This window comes from Sparus aurata, chromosome 19 (assembly GCF_900880675.1).
Source record: "Sparus aurata chromosome 19, fSpaAur1.1, whole genome shotgun sequence".
Classification (NCBI taxonomy): Eukaryota; Metazoa; Chordata; class Actinopteri; order Spariformes; family Sparidae; genus Sparus; species Sparus aurata.
In genome coordinates, this window is record NC_044205.1 from 29,486,675 (window position 1) to 29,509,734 (window position 23,060).

General features: G+C 40.9%; 1 long non-coding RNA gene across 5 annotated transcripts; it reads right to left on the bottom strand.

Annotated features, from left to right (window-relative positions):
- Window positions 1-13,398: 13,398 nt before the first annotated feature.
- LOC115569984 (uncharacterized) lies at window positions 13,399-22,458 on the bottom strand. 5 transcript variants are annotated; one of them, XR_003981640.1, is made up of 5 exons: window positions 22,155-22,458; window positions 20,895-21,979; window positions 20,533-20,694; window positions 19,692-19,811; window positions 13,399-13,457 (listed from the first exon to the last, which is right to left on the bottom strand). It is a non-coding gene; the product is annotated as an uncharacterized LOC115569984 (long non-coding RNA). The 5 variants fall into 5 exon arrangements; XR_003981642.1 differs by having other exon boundaries at window positions 20,895-21,708; window positions 22,155-22,456; XR_003981641.1 differs by having other exon boundaries at window positions 21,254-22,225.
- Between the last annotated feature and the right edge of the window lie 602 nt (window positions 22,459-23,060).

Genomic DNA, 23,060 nt, shown 5'->3' on the forward strand with positions numbered 1-23,060 from the left:
ATTCTGCCATATTCAAACTTCATGTTTGAGGTAGGCTCTATATCATTATAAGTATATATTTTTGAGTTCCAGTTACAGTGGACCTGAGTGAGCGGAGGGAGAGAAGTGAAGAGGAGCGCTGCGCTCAAACAAACTCTGTGAAGAAATACGAGTGATTTGCTGAATTTATAGAAGAGAAACTACAACAAAAATATCGATCTCATCACGCTAGTATCGATCCGATAACAATACTCACCTTGGTATCGATACTATCGATATTTGGATCAATCCGCCCACCCCTACCCAAAACTGAGAGAGAAGAAACATGTCATGCTGTCTGCAGAGCGTCTACGCCACCGCGGGGATAAAATACTGCAGCGACACGTCTTCATGCAGCAGAATCAGGTGGACGACCCTCTCATGGACGATATCTGTGGGGACGAGAGGACGGCGTCAAATCCTCAAGTGGAGGAAAAAGTACAGCTAACTAAACATGAAACTGGATTAAAATATGTGAAGTTGTTGCACGTCTTCTGCACACAAAGGACACATTTAATTTCAATGTAATTAAATGATTTCACTGAGATTCCAAACAACAGAAGTCAGCTTTAAGAAAACAGTCTAGATTCATTCACTTATTTTATTTTTTTACTCCATTAGTTTGATGTCTGCTGTCACTGTCCATTTTATTTATTCTTTTCTTTGTCTGTGTGAATGAGTAGCTGTTCAAGGGGATATAAATGAAAATGTTTGTACATTCGACTTAAAGTTTGATATGCACTTAAAACTTCAATAAAAAATATTGTTAAAAAAAAAAAAAAAAAAAGGTGTTGCTGGGTCTGTGTCTCTCGAGCAACTGAACTTGCTGGCTTATATAGCAGGCTGGTAATTGGGCGGTAGCGATTTTGGATCTGCTGCAGGTGTGTCAGCCTGATGAGGAAGGAAAGATATGGGGGTTTAGGCACAGCACAGTGATTGAATGAATGTCTGAGTGAGTGATGTCATGGCCACATGCAACAGACTTCTCTTATTTATTCTCTTGACAAAAAAGTAATAAAAATATGAGAGACATTAAGAGAGAGTTGCTGCAGAAGGCCTATTATACCATCATATCACAGCTGTACCTCTTTGTCCATCAATGAAGTTCTGCTTCCATCTAGTGGTTGACACAAAGAACTATTCTGACCTGCTGACACTTTTTCCCCTCTTCTTTTCCACAATGATGTGCCATACAGTGTGAACTTTTTGTGTTCAGACAGAACACACTGTGAATTTTAGAAGCAGTACAGTTGGATAGAAAACCACTGGAATGATGTGATAAGACAAGAATTCACCTGAGCTGATGCAGACTGACATGAAGACCTGTCCACATGAGTTGACTGGTTTCAGTTCTTCTACTGACCTTGTGTTATGCCCCGGCCTAGGGTATACCGGTTCATAACATAGTGATCTCTCTGTGTTTCCCACGCCCAAGAATAAACCACCAAAAACAAATGGATGCAGTCCAAAAGAAAAGGGGAATTTATTTACCCAAATCAAAATAGACTTCAGGGTGAGCAATACCTAAAACAATAAACAAAACAAGCTGGGTTTTAAAACTCACTTCCCTAAAACCAAAACAAAAGTCAACAAAAAAATACAGGTTTTCTTACCTCACTCACTAACCAAAAACAGGAGAAAAAGGTGCACAAAGAAAAAGGCTACTCACCCCTAATAAACTGGACTGAATAATATAATTAGCAATATTTACAAAAGAGATACAACATCTCTGCAACAACAACAAGCATCAAGTCTGCAATAATCACAAAATCAAGTCAGCGATGTGAGTGAGAGAGAGAGACAGGTCTGCTGCAGGCTCCACTTTTGAATGTCCCAGTCAGTTGGATTCCACCAATCAGAAGCCTCCACCTGCACTGGTACCTTTGGACAGAAATAGAAACAGGAAACACAGCACCTCCTCTTGACAGGGAAGAAGAAAAACAACACAGAAAAATGCAAACAAGAATACAAGACCCCCCAGGGTCATAACACCTTGTTTTGTCAAAGAAACTGCATGTAACCATGATACATTCACACAGCTATGTACAAAAGAACAAATGTTTCCCTGAGAAAAAATAGTGGTTTGTTTGTGCCTTTTTTCTCCGATTACAGTCACACACTGTCAGAGAACACTCATCAGAACCAGTAGAACGTCTCATTTAAACATTTAAATAGGGATGTCCCGATCAGGTTCTTTTTACCCCAATCCGAGTCCTTTAATATTTAGTATCTGCCGATACCAAGTCCCAATCCGATACTCAGCCTTAACTAATATTTTCCTGGATAATACAGTTGCATTAAGAAAAAAAGTACCTGCATCCAAGCTGTTCCTTAATAGGGTTTTTTATTTTTTTGAAACAAAGTATATACTTTCATATGGCTCTTTCTTATTCTGCATATGCTATGACACTGCACTGTGACAGCAGACCCTCGTGTACAACAGCTGAAGTGTGTGAGACGCAGCTCACGCTTGGCACCCCCATATCATCCACTGCTTTTTACAGATTCCTTACGTTCCTCACATCACATAAAATGACGCGGATGCAATGCTCGTCTATTTCACAGCGTTCAGCATCTCCTCGACAGTCTGTTTTACGTGCTCTGTTGTATGAGACCCACCAAACTAGTGCGCAGACACCGGCACGTTGTAACTCGAGAGTGAAGTCAATGTAATGTAATGCGGAGATAGTAGGACATACCAGGGATTCAAAAACCCCAGGTTACAAGTAAAACCCTGATCATGTACAACGGAGATGAGCTGGTTATCCAGAGCAATTAATTCAATTACCTTCTTTGTAATATTTGTGGCAATGTCACTGTCTTGAGGATATTTCTGCTGTCCTTTTGAAAGTATCCGCGACTGTTTGCTGCTTTGGTGTCTTTGCCTGTACTGCTTGAGTGAACACATTGAGTTCTTTGAGTGTTAGTTTTTTTTAAGCTTTATCAAATGAGTATTAAATGCAGCTCCGCGAAATGGCCGTATAACAGATGTTATGTCGCCATTGGACTGCTTTCGCTTTCTAATTTAAGTTATTTCCACACTGCAGACATTTTATCCACTGGTTTACCAGAGTAATGTTATCTGCACCTCTGCATTTAGCCACAACTTATGCTCTGACGTGAAAAAATAAACTTAGAAAAAAAATCGGGCTTGGGTCCACGATCAAAATTGCCGATTCCGATCAGCGGAAAAATGCCCAGATCGCCCAATCCCGATCCCAAAAGTTTGGATCGGAACATCCCTACATTTAAATACATCATGTGAAACTGAACAACAGCCAGCTGTTATAAAGAATTATCATCACACTTTCTTGATTTAGCTTCAGCTTAACTTCAGCTGTTCGTAGAGGAAAGGATCCACCTCACAGAGAGCAGCGATCAGGACTGAGCTGGCTTTGCTTCCCTTTCCTCGCACTATGTCGATCACGTCTCGTGCTTTATCTGCTGGGACTCTGACACTTCTGATTGACTGCAGTTCACAATCTGTTATAACTTTACCCAAAAGAAGTTTATCCAGGAGCTGGCTCAGAACAGGTTCAGACACTCGCTTTACAAACTCTGGCCTAACAAGGAACAGCCTCTCCTCTGCTGAGACCCTGTCCACTGTAGAATTTTCTTTCTTGCCGTTCTTGGACCTGGAAGACACAAAACAGACTATAAAAACACAGAATAGCATATCATAAATTAATGAAGATCTAGCTTAGCGACTTAATTGAGTGAAAACTACCAACACTATTATTATTGATTAGCCCAGTTAGCCAATGCTTATGCAGACAAGTGCAGCTGGTGCTTCATTTATTATGACTCTTGATCACTTCCCTTATAAATTATTAGTAATAATAATCGCTAACTCGTGAATACAGAAGGAAGCATGAAGTGCTCTAAAATGTCCTGGTAGAAGACTGCGTTGACTGTGGACTTCAGATAACACAGTGGACCAACACCAGCAGATCCAAAGTCCTCTTTTCATATGAAAGTAAATTTTGCATGTCATTTGGAAATCAAGGTCCCAGAGTCTGGAGGAAGAGTGGAGAGGCACCAAATCCACGTTGCCTGAAGTCCAGTGTGAAGTTTCCACAGTCAGTGATGATTTGGGGAGCCAGGTCATCTGCTGGTGTTCGTCTACTGCGTTTTCTGAAGTCCACAGTCAATGCAGCCGTCTTATAGGACATTTGAGAACACTTCATGCTTCCTTTTGCTGACAAGTTTTATGGAGATGCTGGTTTCATTTTCCAGCAGGACTTGGCACCTGCCCAAACTGCTAAATGCACCAAAGGCTGGTTCCATGACCATGGTGTTACTGTGCTTGATTGGCCAGCAAATTCGACTGACCTGAGCCCTATAGAGAATTTATGAGGTATTGTCAAAAGAAAGATGACAACCAACAATGCAGATGACCTGAAGGCTGCTATCAAAGCAACCTGGGCTTCCGTTACACCTGAGCAGTGCCACAGGGTGATTACCTCCATGCCACGCTGCATTGATGCAGATATTCATGCAAAAGGAGGCCCAACCAAGTATTTAGTGCAAAGAAATAAACATACTTTTCTAAAGCCTGACATTTCTTTTTTAAATGTCCTTTTTTTATTAATTTTATGTAATATCACAATTTTCTGAGACACTGAATTTTAGGTTTTCATCATCTGTAAGCCATAATCATCAAAATTGCAAGAAATAAAGGCTTGAAATATTTCACTCTATGTGTAATGAATCTATATAATGTATGGTTTTCACTTTCTGAAATAAGTGCCAGAAAATATTGAACTTTTTCATGATTTTTTTAGATGTACCTATATTGCAACTTTTGCAACTACCTGTCAGAAGAAGTACTGTTCTTGCCAACCATAGCAGAAAACCAAGGCTCAATTTCTTGCGGAGGTACCTCTGTCGACTTGGTTGAGAGGGTTCTTATCCTTGTTACTGAATGAACAACTCCAACTGATTGGTTGGGGTGCTCACACAGTGGATGGTGGAATTTGAGGTACACTCCATGAGAGTACCACATTAACCTCCCCGTGTTTGGTACAATACTATCTTAAAACAGCATGGCATAACGCTAGCCTTATACTGACCTCAGGGTCTCCAGTCTACAGTCTGGACTCTCCTTCAGATCACACAGCAGCTTCATGTCTGAATCCTGCAGCTTGTTGTCTCTCAGGTCCAGTTCTCTCAGATGGGAGGGGTTGGACTTCAGAGCTGAGGCCAGAGAAGCACAGCTGATCTCTGACAAACTGCAGCTCCACAATCTGAATAAAGAATAAAATAATCAATTTATAATCCAGTCAGATGTGTTCAGGTTTTAAATGTGTAGCTCAACATTACTGTGTCCTCATCAATGAGCTTTTCTCTAAAATGAGTAGAGAGACTTTGTCATTGTGTTATTGTGGATCATCATCAGTCTTCTACAGACATCATCCACATGTCAGCACACCATTCATACAGATGTTCATGTCAACACAGATTAATAACAAGCTGCTGATCTCAGTCAGGTCTGTTATTAGAGGAGAAAACAGAACATTTTCTCTTCGACATATTATAAATATATGCTTTGATCTGTGTGTTCTGTAGGATCATTATCAATGATCAGATATTTTCCTGAAAACAATAAAACTAATGGAAACTAAAGAAATATTTGTACTTCAGCTACTCAACTACTTAAACAAATATTAGTTCATATTCTGTTCAGGTTATAAACGTTAGAACATAAATATGGTTCAATTGTTAATTAAACATATAAGATCTACAACAGTAACAGATTCAGTGAACTGACCTCAGAGTCTCCAGTCTACAGTTTGGACTCTGTAGAAAATCACACAGCAGCTTCACTCCTGAATCCTGCAGCTTGTTGTCACTCAGCTGCAGCTCTCTCAGATGGGAGGGGTTGGAGTTCAGAGCTGAGGCCAGAGAAGCACAGCTGATCTCTGACAAACTGCATCTCTCCAATCTGAATAAAGAATAAATGATGGAGATAAAAATCACAGGTCTGGATCAATTATCAAATCAGACATAATGTTATTTTTGTTGTTTGATTCTTTTCTGTTTCTAATTCATAACAAACACGTGTCATTTCATAAAAATACGAAGACAGAATTGTAGAATTCTAAAATGGCGATGATAAAAATATACATTTATGTGTGTGTGTGTGTGTGTGTGTGTGTAGTATTAAGCAAATACAGTATTTAAGTAAATGCATCACGTTACAAACAGCTGTTCCAGCACTCACTCTCTGCTCACACATTCAGACTTTTATCATCATCATCATCAACTCCATCAACACGCAGCTGACTGACTCTAAGCTTCATCCTAAATCATCTTCTAAACTTTACTCAGTAAAGTAAGACGCTCCATCTCTTAATCCTACCTTACTGTACAGATATAGCGTATAATTTATGCTCCTGTTCACAAAGTGACATCCTGTCTGAATGGAGGCATCATTAATTGTTGGTGACAGATCAGATATGATGCTTCAAACAGCTGCATTAGGAAATAATCTTTACAGTCTCTGTGTGCTCCTGTAAGTGTAAGAGTGTGTTTGTATCCTCCGTGTGTGTGTGTGTGTGTGTGACAGAGACTGGCTTTATGTATAAATGTAGAACTTACACTGTGTCCTGAAGGTTATGTAGAAAAAGACATTTTCTTTTAACTTTTCATACGTAGATGTGTCCCAAGAATTTAGATATTTATTTCATTTCGCAGCACAATAACAGATAAATCCTTCAGTTTCCGTACTAACACCAACCCAGTTTGAGTTCAGACTGAATTCTGAATCAAATGTTCAGACTGACAAATCTTTCAAAAGAGCTGCGTGATTTGTGCTCAGATAAACACAGAAAACAAGAGAACTGAAGGAAATTCTAAATTTCTGTGAGAGATTTAAATCGGGTAGATATACAGTGTATAAGAGAAAAAGACATGAACTGACCTCAGAACCTCCAGTTTACAGTTTGGACTCTTCAGTCCAGAACACAGCTGCTTCACTCCTGAATCCTGCAGCTTGTTGTGACTCAGGTCCAGCTCTCTCAGATGGGAGGGGTTGGACCTCAGAGCTGAGGCCACGACTTCACAGTGAATCTCTGAGAGTCCACACTTAACAAATCTGTGATGACAAAGATAAAACTTAAACTACAAAAATTCTTCATCATAAAAATAGACGCTGCATGTTTAATCACAAAGCAAATGAACACGAGTGGCTGTGATCAGCTGGTCAGTTGTTGAGTCTGAGCTGGTCAGTCACTGATCAGCAGGTCTGTGGTTTAAAACTGAGCACCTCCTGTCCACATGTCAAACCCAAACCCAGCAACATGATGAACAGAAATCTGAGGCTTTAGACAAAAGTGTCCATCAAACAGCTGTGATGTAAAGTGTCATATTCTAATTACCAAGATGCTGTGATTTGTTTGTTTAACTCTATTTTAACATGATCTTGATTAACTGTAAAATCACTAAGTTGTAACTGCACTTGTATGTTTTTATCTCAGTTATGTGCTCGCATGTGTTTAACACAACTTTGGTGTCACTCTGCTTTTTATCTACCAGTAAATTCATTTAATGATTTATTTTGCATTAATAGTTTAATCAGTGCTAAATGAACAAACTAACTATTCTTGTTTGAAACGGGCTGTGAAAGCCAAACACTTCCTGTAGGTGTAGCAGGACACTGTTCATACAGTGACCCAAGAAATTAATACAAGCACTTTATTTACTGAAGATGTTTACTGTGTGTTTAGGGACACAGTCAGAATACTTGTACAATTCATGAAGACTTCTACGTAAGTTCAATGACACAAAAGAACTTAATGCACTTTAATTTCATGTTTTTTGCTCTGAATCGCGTCACATAATCACCAAAATTCATTTTCATGCAGAAATGTGATCAGAGTCAGTAGGACAGACTGGATGACAGAAGCATTTCCACGTATAACTGCAGCATTTCTTCCCTCATATAAGTTGCCCTGATCCAAACCCGGCTCGCCTCTGTGGTTCTGATTCTACCCCCGGAGGCGGATCAGAGCCGCAGTGAAACTGTCACACAGACAGAGAATCGCTGCATGATTCCTGCACTGACAGGGCCGTGTGAATGAGGCTAATGTGACTGTACACAGCAACTTGTAGTTCAGATCTGTTTTTACATTTTCACTAACTTTGTGGTGAAGTGCAATATATCACAATGTGCATCGTATCACAATGTATCGTGACACATATTGAATCAAGTCCTTGCTGATACTGAGCTGTAATTATAATTGTATCAGTGACAGTTTTTGTAAAGTGGAGTTCAGGTGTGTAACAGCTTCACTTCTTCTCTAAACTCGGTGATGATAAAATCCTCCACTGAACTGAACCGGTAAAGACCACTGATGAGCATTATGATGTAATCCGATTACTTTTTTCAAGTAGCGAGTAAAGTAAGGGATTACAATTGCAAAAACAGTAATTAGATTACCGTTACTTTCCCGCAAGCAGGCTACGTTACTGCGTTACTTAACCGTGATTTTTTTGGAGACTGTCTCGTGAGTGACAATGACGTATGCAGGGCTGATTGCAGCGGCTGTCCCTCGCCGGACGCCTCTCGGTCCCCGCCTCCAGCAGCTGGAAGCGCCTCGTCCGCGATCTCGCTTGAGGGTCGGAGGGTGATGCTCCGCGGAAAGACCGTCGGAGCTGCGGAGGCGAGTAGCCGATGTCTGATGCACCGCTCTTTCGCAGACTGTAACGTAAACTCCCAGCGCAGCCGGTCTCAACCTGGCCGCTGCACCATGCGCCCGCGAGTAGCACTCTCCTCCGGGAAGAGAGGGGGGTCAGTGTCAACTTGTTACCCCTTGCGTCTAGCCGGAGGGCGGAGGGACCGCGGTTATGTCTCTTTATGTCAGACAAAAATGTACCATGCAATCCCAGAAACAATGGCACTTTCTCAGCTTAACTATGGTTGCACTATTTTATAACTTAACACATCGTGTGCCTTTGTTTACAACTAGAGCTTCCTGGAGGAAAGATTTATAATTTAGATTACTTTTTTGAATATGAAAATTATCAACAGGTACTCTAATGAATTATTTGTTTATTACTGCTTATTACTGAATCCATATCGGAGCATTTAAATCAATATTGAATCGAATTGATATTGAATCGAATTGCGACCTAAAGAATCAAAATCGAATCGTGAGGTTCTTAACAATACCCAGCCCTACTAGAAGAGGTGGGTAGTGATGCAGAGCCCTTTGGGAGCTGGTGCTACTGTAATATTGGCTCACACTGGGTTTGTTTATCTCATGTCTGACTGTTGTCCATTTATTTCCTGCTGCCACAAAAGGTCTATTGCTTTATTGCGTATTCAGGTTGTGCATCATGTTTTTAACATGATGACATAACATTTTAAGCAACTTTGTAAAGTAACTAATTACTTTTGAAAATAAGTAATCAGTAAAGTAACTGGATTACTTTCTTGGAGAAGTAATCAGTTGTCAGTAACTAATTACTATTTCCAAGTAACTTGACCAATACTGTTAAAGACGCATTAAAAAAAGAAACTGTGTACAAAATGTGGATTAAAATCTCAACTTTGGAGACATTTCTGAAGCCTCCATTACCCAAAGAAAGACAGTAAGAAAAAGGGGTGTAACGGTTCTGAATCGAAACCGAAGGATTAGTAGAAGACCTTGTGTTTGTCTCTTTTTTGAGATTTGTGTGCTGGTGTCAACACTAGGGGTGCAACGGATCAAAAAACTCATGGTTCGGATCGTTTCGCGGATCAGAGTCACGGATTGGATCATTTTTTGGATCAGCAAAAAAAAAGAAACAAAAAAGATGAGACAAATGCCGCGGTGATAAGTGGTTGTTGAGCAGCCTTCGTTCGTTCTCACTCCTGTCAGTGAAAAACCGGGGTGATGTCGCTTCAAATGCATGGCCATGCTTGATGTTTTTCCACTGTCATATGGCTTTCTTGTGCCTACACACCATCACAGTTTTATCCACTAACCTCTTTCCTTCATCATTTCATATTTGACAGGTAAGCCAAAATGCTCCCATTTAAATGACGCGGGGCATTCAAGCTCCTCCGTTCCTCCACTCGCCATGACCACACTGCGCTTAACAAGTGTGTGGATTGAACATGCACACAACTTTTTTTTTCTCATAAATCAATCCGCTGATCACGTGTGTGCCAAAGTGAAGACATTGATCCGAACGGATCATGGATCATGAAAAGTAACCAGAGGTCATATTGTTGTTTTGTAGATTGACTTCCTGTCTGCTCAGTGCTAAATTCAGCTGAAAAGTCTTCTGTTGGAAATACAACAGGCAGCTGTATCACAGTGGAAGATTGACAGACCAAACGTCACCATTCCCATTACAATGGACAATGCCAAAAAAAATGTAGACTGCTTTTTGTTATACCTCAGACTGGTGTAAGACGTTTTTTATTTTTATTTTATTTAGACAATGCAGACTGGTCTTAAGACAAATGTTTATTTTTTGGTATTCCTGGATAGTTAAGAGATTAATAGAGGTGTTTTAAATATATATATATTGTTTATTTATTGTGGACTGGTCTAAAGAGAAGTGTTATACTTGGTTAAGTTAATATAACTGAAGAAATGTTCATGTTCTTGATATTGCAATGCAACAATCCTTTGAAAAACTTCCAGAAAAAATGTCTGCGGTTTATTAAAGGGTTTTTCAGTATGTTTTTAAAAACCGAGGTTTGTCAAAAAACGAAGTTCAAACCAATTCATGGGTTTGGTGAAACCTTACACCCCTAGTGAGAAGATGACAGAAGTCACTAGTGTTCACTAGTTTCATAGATAGAAACACAACAATGATTTTTATAGACATTTCTAAATGAACACGTTTAATTGTTTGATAAAGAAACAGGTTAAATACTAATTTAAGGAAAACTTTTCCAATATGGAGGTTTTATATGGTACATGTGTCTTGAGGGAGGATCTCTACTCTAACACTGATGTTGTTTTACAGTCTTCATAATCACATCTGGACTTACCGAGCCTTCCTGCAGTTCCTCACAGCTGGAATCAGTCTCTGTTGTCCCTCCTCTGATGTGCTGTACTTCTCTGTGTCCAACTCATCCAGAACCTCCTCTGACATCAGCAGCATGTAGGCCAGACCTGAGCAGTGGATCACAGAGAGTTTCTTCTCTGATCTGTTCTCTGACTTCAGGAACTCTTGGATCTCCTGATGAACTGAGTGGTCGTTCATCTCCATCAGACAGTGGAAGATGTTGATGCTTCTGTCAGGAGAGATCTTATCACTGTTCATCTTCTTCAGGTTGTTGATGGCTCTCTGGATGATTTCTGGACTGTTGTCTGTCTGACCCAGCAGACCTCCTAAGAGTCTCTGGTTGGACTCCAGAGAGAGGCCATGAAGGAAGCGAACAAACAGGTCCAGGTGGCCATTTTCACTTTCAAGGGATTTCTCCATGGTGCTAATGAGGAAGAAATCCCTCAGAAAAGTCACCGGTACCTCTGTGTTCCTGTTGGTGTAAAAGTGGAACATGTAGACTGCAGCCAGAAACTCCTGAACGCTCAGATGAACAAAGCAGTAGACTGTTTTCTGGAAGATCACACTCTCTCTTCTGAAGATCTCTGTACAAACTCCTGAGTACACCGAGGCGTCTGTGACATTAAGACCACACCGCTCCAGGTCTTCTGGGTAGAACATGTTTCCTGTCGCCAGATGCTCAAATGCCAGCCTCCCCAGCTTCAGAAGAACTTCCTTGTCAGCCTCCGTCAGCTCCTGTGGACTCGTCTCACGTCCCTCGTTGTACTTCTGCTTCTTCCTCTTTGTCTGAACCAGCAGGAAGTGTGAGTACATGTCAGTCAGGGTCTTGGGCAGCTCTCCTCTCTGGTCTGTAGTCAACATGTGGTCCAGAACTGTAGCAGTGATCCAGCAGAAGACTGGGATCAGACACATGATGTGGAGGCTCCTGGAGGTCTTGATGTGTGAGATGATTCTGCTGGACAGATCTTCATCACTGAACCTCCTCCTGAAGTACTCCTCCTTCTGGACGTCAGTGAAGCCTCGTACTTCTGTTACCCTGTCCACACATGAAGGAGGGATCTGATTGGCTGCTGCAGGTCTGGAAGTTATCCAGACGAGAGCCGAGGGAAGCAGCTTCCCCTGGATGAGGTTTGTCAGCAGCACGCTGACTGATGACTTCTGTGTGACATCAGACACGACCTCATGGTTGTTGAAATCCAGTGAAAGTCTGCTTTCATCCAGGCCGTCAAAGATTAAGAGAAGTTGACAGACAGCGAGCTTCTCTGCTGTCACCTTCTGTAATGTTGGATGGAAAACATGGAGCAGCCTGAGAAGACTGTACTGCTCATCTCTGATCAGGTTCAGCTCCCTGAACGACAGCAGAACCAGCAGACTGACATCTTGGTTTTCGGAGCCCTCTGCCCAGTCCAGAGTGAACTTCAGCACCGAGAAGGTTTTTCCAACTCCAGCGACGCCGTTGGTCAGAACGACTCTGATGCGTCTCTGTTGGTCAGGTGAGGCTTTAAAGATGTCGCAGCACCTGATTGGAGTTTCATGGAGGGTCTCCATCTTGGAAGCTGTCTTTAGCTGTCTCACCTCATGTTGGGTATTAACCTCTTCACTCTGTCCCTCTGTGACGTAGAGCTCAGTGTAGATCCTGTTGAGGAGGGTTCCACTTCCTGTTTCATCACTTCCTGTTCCATCACTTCCTTCAGTCACACGTTCACATCTCCTCCTCAGACTGATCTTATGTTCATCTAAAGCCTCCTGCAGAACAACATCCACTGCAACAGAGAAAAAAGAGACAGAAACAAAGGTTGACAAGTCTTTTTCTACAGAAACTCTGCTGTCTGAGATTTCTAAGGCCTGATGGCTCTGAGTGAGCAGCTCTGAGAATAACAAATAGCTGCTGAGCTGACAACAGGTTCACACACTTATCAGCACCAGTCTAATGGGCCACACTGTCTTCATACGACAGTGATGATCAAACAGGAGCCGTCACCAGTTTAGCTAAATTCTTTTTGTAGGTCTGTGTTGGTTCTAAATGTATTGAGTTAGCATCTTCAGTTAGCACTGCTCTGTAGCATCGTGTTCATACGAGTTTGCTTGAATTATTTCACCTTTCATTGTTTATCTTACTCCAGTGTTAAGAACTTCCAGCACTCCTGCTGTTTTCTGTGTGACTCATGTACAGATTATCTATCATACAGTCTTACTTGGTGCAGTGTTAGTCTGACTGACTGTCTGCAGTCCAGCTCTTGTTCTGGATCTTACCTCCACACTGGGGACAGGAGGAGTGTTCTGATGAAGCAGACTGGTCCCAGTGTGAGGTGATGCACTGTCTGCAGAACCAGTGTCCACAGCTGGTAGAGACTGGATCCTTCAGGACGTCCTGACACAAAGAACAGCAGGACAGCTGCTCCTCCACAGAAACATGCCTCCTCTTCCTCTCTCTGTGAAGACACGTCTTTATAACTATAATGATTCCTTCACTGTTGTTGAAAGATATCCAGATTTAGCCGACACAGTGTGGAAGCTCAGATGGTCACAAGGATCCATAAGAGGTCATTATTTTTCTGTTTATTCAGCATTCAGTCTGTAATGAAAATGTTTGTTTCTATAATTTATATCTATATCTGAGCAGCAGTCTACGACACACAACATGTGATGACTCTGCTGTTATTTTTAATCTGTCCATGAGGACGAACAGTCTCTAGTAGGTCCAGCATGTTTGCAGCATAACAACATAGAAGCTTTGGCATTCAGCAAACTGGTCAGCAGGGGTTCTCAACACGTCACACACATGGACCATGGAGTGACACACCTCCACACCACCATCTCCGTGCTAACACCAAGGTTTCTCTGTCACATCTTTTGTTCATAGATAGTTTCTAATTGTCTGGTGAAACAAGTTACTGTTACATTTATATTGTTAATAAATTAATTTAATTGGACAATAAGGCCTTAGTGTGGTGCACTGCAAACAAACAATGGAGATTATATTATACCACTTATGACACCATGTAGACCATCTTTGGAAATAAGAATTAATAATTCAATGAGTCATCACAACATAACACCAATGATCCTGAACTAGACTAGTCTAAAAAAGGCAGAGACCCCGGTTCGTGCTGAAAGAGGAAAAACAGATTGAGAAGTGAATCGTGACAACTAATTATTTTGATGACAAATATGACAAAAACACTTGGAGAACATTCTTTAAAGGTACAATATTATGAAAAACAGGTTTTCTCTGATGTCTACTAAGCTGGTCCTCCCTGATAGAGGTCGACCGATTAATCGTTTTGGCCAATCAATCCGCACCGACAGGACGTTTAATACACTATCGGAATCGGCGGAACTTGGCCCTGATAGTGGCCGATGGCTGCATTTTTTTTCACAGCGCCATAAACTGCTTCTTCCCTGCCCTGCTCTCTGTCTCTCTGATCACTGAGGGGCGGGGCTGCTTCTCTCTCTGCTGCTGTGTGCAGCGGCAGCAGAGTGAGGAGAGAAGTGACCCAGGTGGAGACGGCGACACGCGTTATTGTAAGTGCAATAAAACCTTCACAAGTTCAGCGCACAGGTGGTCGAGTGGTTACAGTGCATGCCATAAAACGCAGCCGACCCCGGTTCGATTCCGGCCGGAGTTCCTTACCTGCCACCTCCCCCTCTCTCTACCATGTTTCCTCTCTGTCTACTGCTAAAAAAGGTGTCTATGCCACAAAAAATCTTAAAAAAAAAAAAAAAAACCTTCACGAGTTGAAAGTCAACAAACATAACCTCCTTGGTGGAGGCAATAAGTACCACTTGCTCAACTAGCGTAAACGTGCATCATATTTCAGCATAAACAGCGACATTTCCACCGGCACGTTTTACACGACCACAGTGCTTGTTAAGCTAACGATTAACAGCTTGTTAAGAACACGCTAAAATGAAAGAAAAAAATTTGAAAAATGACCCTTTAAATCTCACCTACTCGTGAGATTTTTGAAAGAAAATCATTTTCAGAATTTCAGAATCAGAATCTAAGACATGAGACAAAATAGTGTAGAAGCTGACATTGCTGCTTGAAAATATGTGAACATCCTGAGCATTTCAGAAGTCAGTGAGCCACATGCCATGGAAGCTATTGAGAAATAATTCATAATATTTATCATAATAATTCATCATAATTTCTGCATATTAATATTCATATTAAATAGAGGAAGCACTAAAATACAATAACAAGAGGGGTCTTACTCGTCCAGTTTACTGATACAATCTGCAGCTGGTTTGGAGTCACTGGGTCACATGACATGAAAGATATTCTAAAAAACAGCAGTTATTTTGTATTAATTTATTTATGCTAAGTAATTTAATGACGGTCCCTAAATCAGTCTCAGTGATTCAGCGCCCGTGATATTAAACCGACAAAAATCACGTCATCATCAAAATCAAATGTCATTATGTTTATCAATACCCGACCGACCGTGCCTTGCGCAACGCCCCCCCCCCCCCAAAAAAAAAAGAAAAACGGATTTGCATGATTCACGAGAGCCTCATTTTCAGGTCGGAAAAGCCGGATTGCGGGATTTATCAGGAACAATCACACACCTGCTCATCCACACAGGCAGGCCAGGGTTGCCAGATACTGCAACAAATATAGGAACACGATCTTACTTGTTTCCTTTACTGTAAAATCGGGAGATTAACGGGAGAAATTACTGACCGGGAGCATCGAGGGAGATAGGGTTAAAAATCGGGAGTCTCCCGCGTGAATCGGGAGAGTTGGCAACTATGGTAGATTGACGTGGAATTTCAGTTTTGCGGCTGCACACGGCAATTTGCAGGCAACACTGAAAACTGACGTAAATTGTCGGAAATTGACGTGGGCCTTGCTTGGCAGTTGTCCCCCAATGACCCCCCTCCCCCTGATTCCAGGGGAGGCTTTAACATGTAAATGAAAATGCTGTGAGCTATACAAATGCAAATCAGGGTAGCAGGGGGAGTTTTACCCCAGGTGACCTTTTTCTAAGAGGTGTTAACTTCATTTAAGAAAATCTCAGGCTCAGTGTAGCCTAATTATAGACCCTTATATTTGAGCTTGAATGGATTCATTTAATGAAAGTATGCTAGATTAATTACTGTGTATGTCATTAGCAATGGCCAATGTTATGTAAAAAAGATGATTTATTCTTTCTCTCTCTCTCTCCTGGGAACAAGTTAAAGATAAAACGCCAGTTGTTAAAATTTTACTGTGACTTACGTTTCTTTATTCATACCAGTCTTTTTAATTGTTTTCCAGCTGCCTGTAAGACATTACGAGACAGTACGCAGGTCAACAAACAAGCAGATCTTGCATCGCAGGCTGACGCTGTGAGGAGTTCAGCTCGGAGTCGATCGAGGACAAAGAGGGTAAGATTTATTAGATTAGATCTGTTTTTGGTCAATGTGACTATTATTCTATTAAATAATAAATGTGTTGTATCCATACGCAGTGCATCGCGCAGTACTGATCGTCTTTATTGATTGTTTTTACAGCTGCTGGAAGCGAGACAGAGTGCTAGCTGAGGATGAGGTGGACCTTTGGAAGTGCGCCGCCATGGACCTGATGTCTGAGGAGGAAGACGGCACAAGATGGCGGGTGTCTGGATGGATTGTGCGACCTCCGTCCTTTCGCAGCCGGGAGCTCACCGAGCTCTGTGCCACACTGCTGTCACATGAGAGGCGATTCCGAAGTACAGAGCAGCGCACCACAGACGTCTGCAAAAACACACTTCGGTGCTGTAGGATTTTGGGCCTCTTGTGAGCTTCCCGTTTGTTGTGTGGGCAGATTATGCTTTGTACATAGTTGTGGTGTGATTGTGTTTGTGCTAATAAAACTCTTTCTTTGAATAAACAACTCCTTCCTGGCAAATGTTCCTTTCCTCAGTAAATTCATTAATGTCATTGATGATATCATAAATATAAATGAATGAATAAATCATATAAATATAAATATATAAACATAATATATATATATTCCCACCGGGGTTTACATTTATAATGACCCAGGGTGACCAATCACGAGTGATTTTGCTTGTTTATGAGTAGTGGTTTCATCCAATACTGAGTGAGGATATTCAAGCCAGCCCACACATTCTCTGGCCAGGCGTGGTTTCGCTGCTATTCATATGCAAATTAGAGGCCTTCGCACCTCCGGGAGCTCCACTGACGTCATGGTTCGTTTCCGACAATTTTCGGCACAGACAAACGCCACGTTCACAGCCTGTAAATTGTCGTTAACTGCCGAAAATTAGGGAGATTTCCGGGCGTTTACGGGGCCGAAAATCCCACTTTTCATGCAGTGTGTTGATGCAGTGGAAACAATATGTTGTTATATTTGAAATATAAATTAATTCCTGTTCTGAATTTATTCTTTTAAAAAAAGATATTAAAAAACAAACCATTCTTTAGTGATAAAGAACAGGACTGTTAAGAGTATGGATAAGATTAAGATAAAATCCTAACATACCGTCACTAGCTGGTTAGTGGTTACAGCCTGACTATGGGAGGATGAGAAAATCACAGTTCAAATCCCTTCACTATACTCCTTGTTTAACCAGTGTTATTTTGTGATTATTATTTTTTATGGCACACAGTGCTGTCACTCACAGAATGTGAAGGATCACTTAATTTATCCAGATTTATATATTTATTTAGGTATTTATTACTTTGAGTTTGATGTTGACTTTGAGATTTTATATATTTGGATATTTGTTACTTTGACTTAGCTGTTTAGTAAAACAGTTGCTGCTAATAAAGTCAAAGATTGTTAATTTCCAACAGTGTTGAATTTTTTTGAATTATATCGGCTTTTTCCTGCTCCAAACTATCGTTATTATATCGGCCTTTAAAAATCCACTATCGGTCGACCTCTTCTCCCTGAGGCTGCCAACTCCCAGAATGAGGAAAATAAGTGATTCCTGCATGGTCTCTGCAGCCCACCCACTGGTAACAAGGCACTCCTATAGGCTGTTCAGATTCTGAATAAAAAAAATAAAAGACTCCTTTCGTTACATAACGAAAGGAGTCTTTTATTTTTTTATAAAGATATTTTGGAGGCATAGACACCTTCGTCCTCCAGCCGGATTCGAACTGGGGTCCACTGCGTCACTGGCATGTGCTCTAACCACTTGACTACCTGCACGCCAAAAAGAGTCATTATCATAGGCCGACCTCATCTGCGCAGTGATAGGACTCATACGAGAGGGGGGGCGTTCATCCCTGAGGTGAAGTTCAGTGTGTCAAGCGGTGAGACAGCAGTGTTTAGCAACGTTGTTGCTCAGAGCTAGACACGCAATTGCTCTGTTGTTGGTGTATAAATCAACATCAGTGCCTATATTCTGTCCCAGCTACAGAACAACAGAAGAGACCGTGGTTGTGTTTCATTTTTAAGGACAAGGACAAGGATCACTAATTACAAGCAAAAGTCTAACGATAGTTTAACAGCAGATCACTGCAATAGGCTAATATCTGAGTCATGCAATCACAATGTTAAAATAAATCAAAAACACTTACTTTTTATCAGATTTTCCAACACCACTGACAGAAAGAGAACCTTAAAGGGACAGTGTGTAATGATTTAAGTAATCTATTGACTCAAATCAATGTCTTCATTCATAAGTAAGCAGTTATTGGTGTACAATTACCTCTGCCAACAATCTGACTTATCCTCCTGAGTGAAGAATTACCTATCTGAATATACATAGCACAGGCAAGCTCTATGGAGGCCGCCATGTCTTTCCAGTTTTAAAAAACTATGGACTGCCGAGAGGGACACAAAGCGCTACGTGCCTCTAGCCTCACAGCTAGATGGCGCTAAATACTTGATATATTACACACTGTCCCTTTAACAGCGCTGTGACTCAAAAGCCCTGTTAACAACAAGTGTGTCCGGAAGTGTCCTCTGGAAACAATTCAGTTGTGTTGCGGTCTATTTGCATCGCTTTTTCTAATGTGTTGTGTTGCGGTCTTTGCAGCACGTTTTCTAAATGCTGCACATGTGTTGTCAAATTGATGAAGATGTTTTCTTAATTTGCTTGTGTTTTGACTTTTGGCATGTGTTTTCTTCAGTTGCAGAACTGAGAACTGTGAGCGCCACCATCGTGTTAGCTACATGCTATTAACTGTAACAACACGAACGAACTAACATTATTCAGACACACTAACCATCCTGAAACGTCCTTCTCCAGCCGCAGAATCTATACTTCTTCAGGAGCGTCTCCTTCTGGGTCTGATTCTGGATCAAACTGGTATGGTTGAATGACAGCACCTTGGCGAGCCATATGATCCATTCACCATAACATTAGCGCATGCTACTGCTAGCATAAGCTGCATCCTCTCCCTGAGAGGGGAGCAACTTTTAAACAGCTGAAATTCAGGACCATGGATGGGTTTGGGGCAATATATTTTGAATACAGAGTTGTTGGACCTCTGTGAAATTGATGAAAAACAGTATAGTATGGAACCTTTAAGAGTATGGAGAGTTTAAAATATTTACCATGCCTTTAATATGAAGGCCAAAACACTGTAAGTAGGTTAGAATAAATTAGCAGTATAATTTTTTTTGTTAGGTTTCTTTATTATTTAGTTTTTCAAAGAGTTTGTCTAACTGTGTCGTCTTTGGACAGGACAGACGTCATCTTACAGTACAAACAGTCTCTTACTGTGTGTCTGAGGGTTCTGGTTCAGTACTGGAGTTTAGAGGATCATCATTGGACCCGTCACTCCTCATAGACAGACAGCTGGACACTGGAGACTCTGCTCTCTGTCTGTTGGACTGAACTCTGCAAACACAAACAGGTTTTTTATTGTAACATGAGGCTTCGATGTGTGGTGGTTTGAGCAATCTTAATGATAAAGAAGAGCAGGATGGAGATGGATAATTTTCCTTAAGCAGCACTTTACTTTTTTACCACAATTCAGCTTCACAACCACGACAACACTTCCTTGTTCTGACTTATATGTGACTGAACTAACCAATCAAAAGCTAGAAGGACGTAAATGTACAACAACCCAAAAGGTACATTCAACACATTATCGTAGCTGAAAAGATTTAAACATGAAAATATGTATATAATAATAACTGTAAACATAAATAAGTAAATAGTTACCTGTGAAAACTTTAACACATTTTTGAAATGAATTAACTCAAGAATTCATTAAATATAAATTAACTTCTAAACTTTACATAATTAATCTCACTAGAACCCTTAAAATGTAGGAAGCTCTAAAAACACAAACTCCTGTAACAGTCGATTATAAGGTGTTTAAAGTTTGTATTAGTCCTTTAGATTAGATTACTGATTACATTAGAAGGTGACTGACAGCTGTCACAGGTAAGAAGAGGAAGATGAGACTAATTATTTTAGTTTCACAGACAGTTTGTTAGATTTAGGCAGCAAATACATCTCAGTAAATAATGTCACATAAAACACACAATCAACCAGTGGAATCAGAAAAGACTGAAAATTAGTCAGATAAATAAGTTAGTATCAGTTCTCTTACTGTGTGTCTGAGGGTTCTGGTTCAGTACTGGAGTTTAGAGGATTATCTTTGGACCGGTCACTCTTCAGAGACAGACAGCTGGACACTGGAGACTCCATTTTGTCACACATTTTGTCCTCTGTTTCCTCCACATGATGACTCATTTTCTGGCCTTCAGTCTCTCTGCAAGTCAAAACAGCAGCACTGGCTGAGACTGAGAAACAGGATGTATCTCACAATCTCCGGTTCTCCCTTCACTCCCACAGCAGCAGTGTACAGTATAATATATGGAGGCAGATCTCCACTTGGTCAGCTCTCTTTAAATCTGAACATTCACTCACAGACTTTGGTAGTGAAATAAAAAAGGTTAGATGAAGACTCACCCTGCATCAGCTTTAGATTCCTCCCTCGTCTGTCGCCTCAAACTTCAGACAACTGACTGAACACTTTCACTTTCACTGGATCACATGATCTTAGCTCCTCCTCCTCTCTCCACCTGCTGCTGTGTGTGTGTGTGTGTGTGTGCGTGTGTGCGTGTGTGTGTGTGTGTGTGTGTGTGTGTGTGTGTGTTCCTGTGCACCAACACAGTAAAGCACTAATGTAACAGCATATGAATGAGAGCCAGACTCATCTACTTCTGTTGAAAACTACCTCAGGACACTTAGAAGAACTATTAGAGGACCTAAACAAGCATCTTCATCATTTTATCTACCAAAGTAATATTATGATTATTAACACAAACCTGTTCACAGCTGTGTGGACCATCCAATCAGCAGAGAAGACATTTATAGAAACAATAAGGTAAGAATGGTAAGAAATAACGTAAAAACAGGCTGATAATTTTAGCTGAACAATAAAGCAGCTCAGTTCTGTCAACAGTGAAGTCATAAATCCACATCTTCAGTATCATAGTGATCCAGTGATCATTGTCTGAACATCCACAGGTTCACTGCTAACAGGAAGTGCATTTAGTGTTTCTTCTTTTCAAGAATCTAAAAATGTCTTTCTCAGTTTTCATACCAGAATTTTTGCTCCTCCAGGATTCACGTTAAAATGACTCGGCTTGTTTATATCAGTCAGAAGCTGTGAGGGAGTGAAGTTAACACGACCTTCACCTCCAACTCACAGTTTCACCGTGACAGGAAGCTTTTTTCTCCACACTGGACCAGGAAGCAGCACGGCCGCCTTCAGCACCCCCTGACCAGGAAGTTGAAGTTTAAAAATCTTTTACAATTCAAAATAAACATTTTTGAGGAACACTGCATCAGTTTCATTTATTTGTTTATCTATTCTCAGACTGTTTCATCTTTGTGGATCACTTAAAAGGGTTAGACAGCTATTCATCATAGTTTGACAAAATAGAGGCCCCCAAAAAGACAGAAACGGCCCGGCCAGTAACATTGACAGTGAACTCAGAACATGAGAATCAAACAAGTCTGTTCAAGAATCTTAACCCAGACAAATCGGTCTGTTGAGGAAGTAACACACACACACACACACACACACACACACACACACGTCAGGTTTCTTTAAATATGAGCTTGTTGTCTCTTGTTCTGTGTAATTTTTGTATCTAATCACGCTGTACTCACAGAAGAATCAGAGACTTGACTGTAAAACAATAATGTAGAAATAAATCTCACCCTGCCTCAGACGTCTTCTCCTCCTCCTGCTGCTCTGTTCACTCAAAATGGAGTCTGAACTCTGACTGACTGAACACTTTCACTTCCTTGTCTCCTCCCCGTCAGTGTTGCTCCTCCTCTTGTCATTTCCTGTAAATCACATGTGTACTTTTTTCTGTTCCGGTGTCTCCATGATGACCTCCCTCTGCTTGAACAGCTCAAACTAACACAGATAAACCAAACACAGCAAACTAAGTTCAGATTGCTGTCAGACAATCTTCCCCTGGTCAGCTGAGTTTACCTCCCTTCAACAATGTTTCTGGTTGTAGATCAGCTGAACAAGTATTTGGTAACGTTCAGCTCTTCAATGTGAGCTTTGTCCTGGAACAGCTTCTTCACAGACATGTTGCTGCTGCAGTCGTCTTTGTAACACCACAACAACTTGAGTTAGTCTATCAAGTCTCAGTGTGTCAACAGCAGCCTGACAGCGAGCAGCAAACTGCAGCTGCCAGAGTAACAGAGTAATATTACCACTGTACTCAGATCTGTATTATCAGGTCTTAACTTCAGTAAACGGTGAGTCGAGCTGCTGTCAAGTTAAACCACTCCACTGTTTGACATTTTAATCCATGATGCTGGAAAAAGACCATATTTTATGACTCATCATCTGATTGTAAGTCTGCAAAACAAGATTCAGCTCTTCAGCAAATTTGGTGGAGAGTAAAACGTGTGTGTGTATTTAGTTTGCAGCCTGCTGTGTATTTAAAGTGTGTTAACTGCAACAGTCACCGCAGAGTCGGTGTCAGATCACATCTACTTATCAATATACTATGTAAATATGTGATAAGTTCAGTTTTCTGTCAACAATCAATATGCTAATCCATGTCTTACACCAAAACATCCAAAGGAGAACATTTTCACATACAC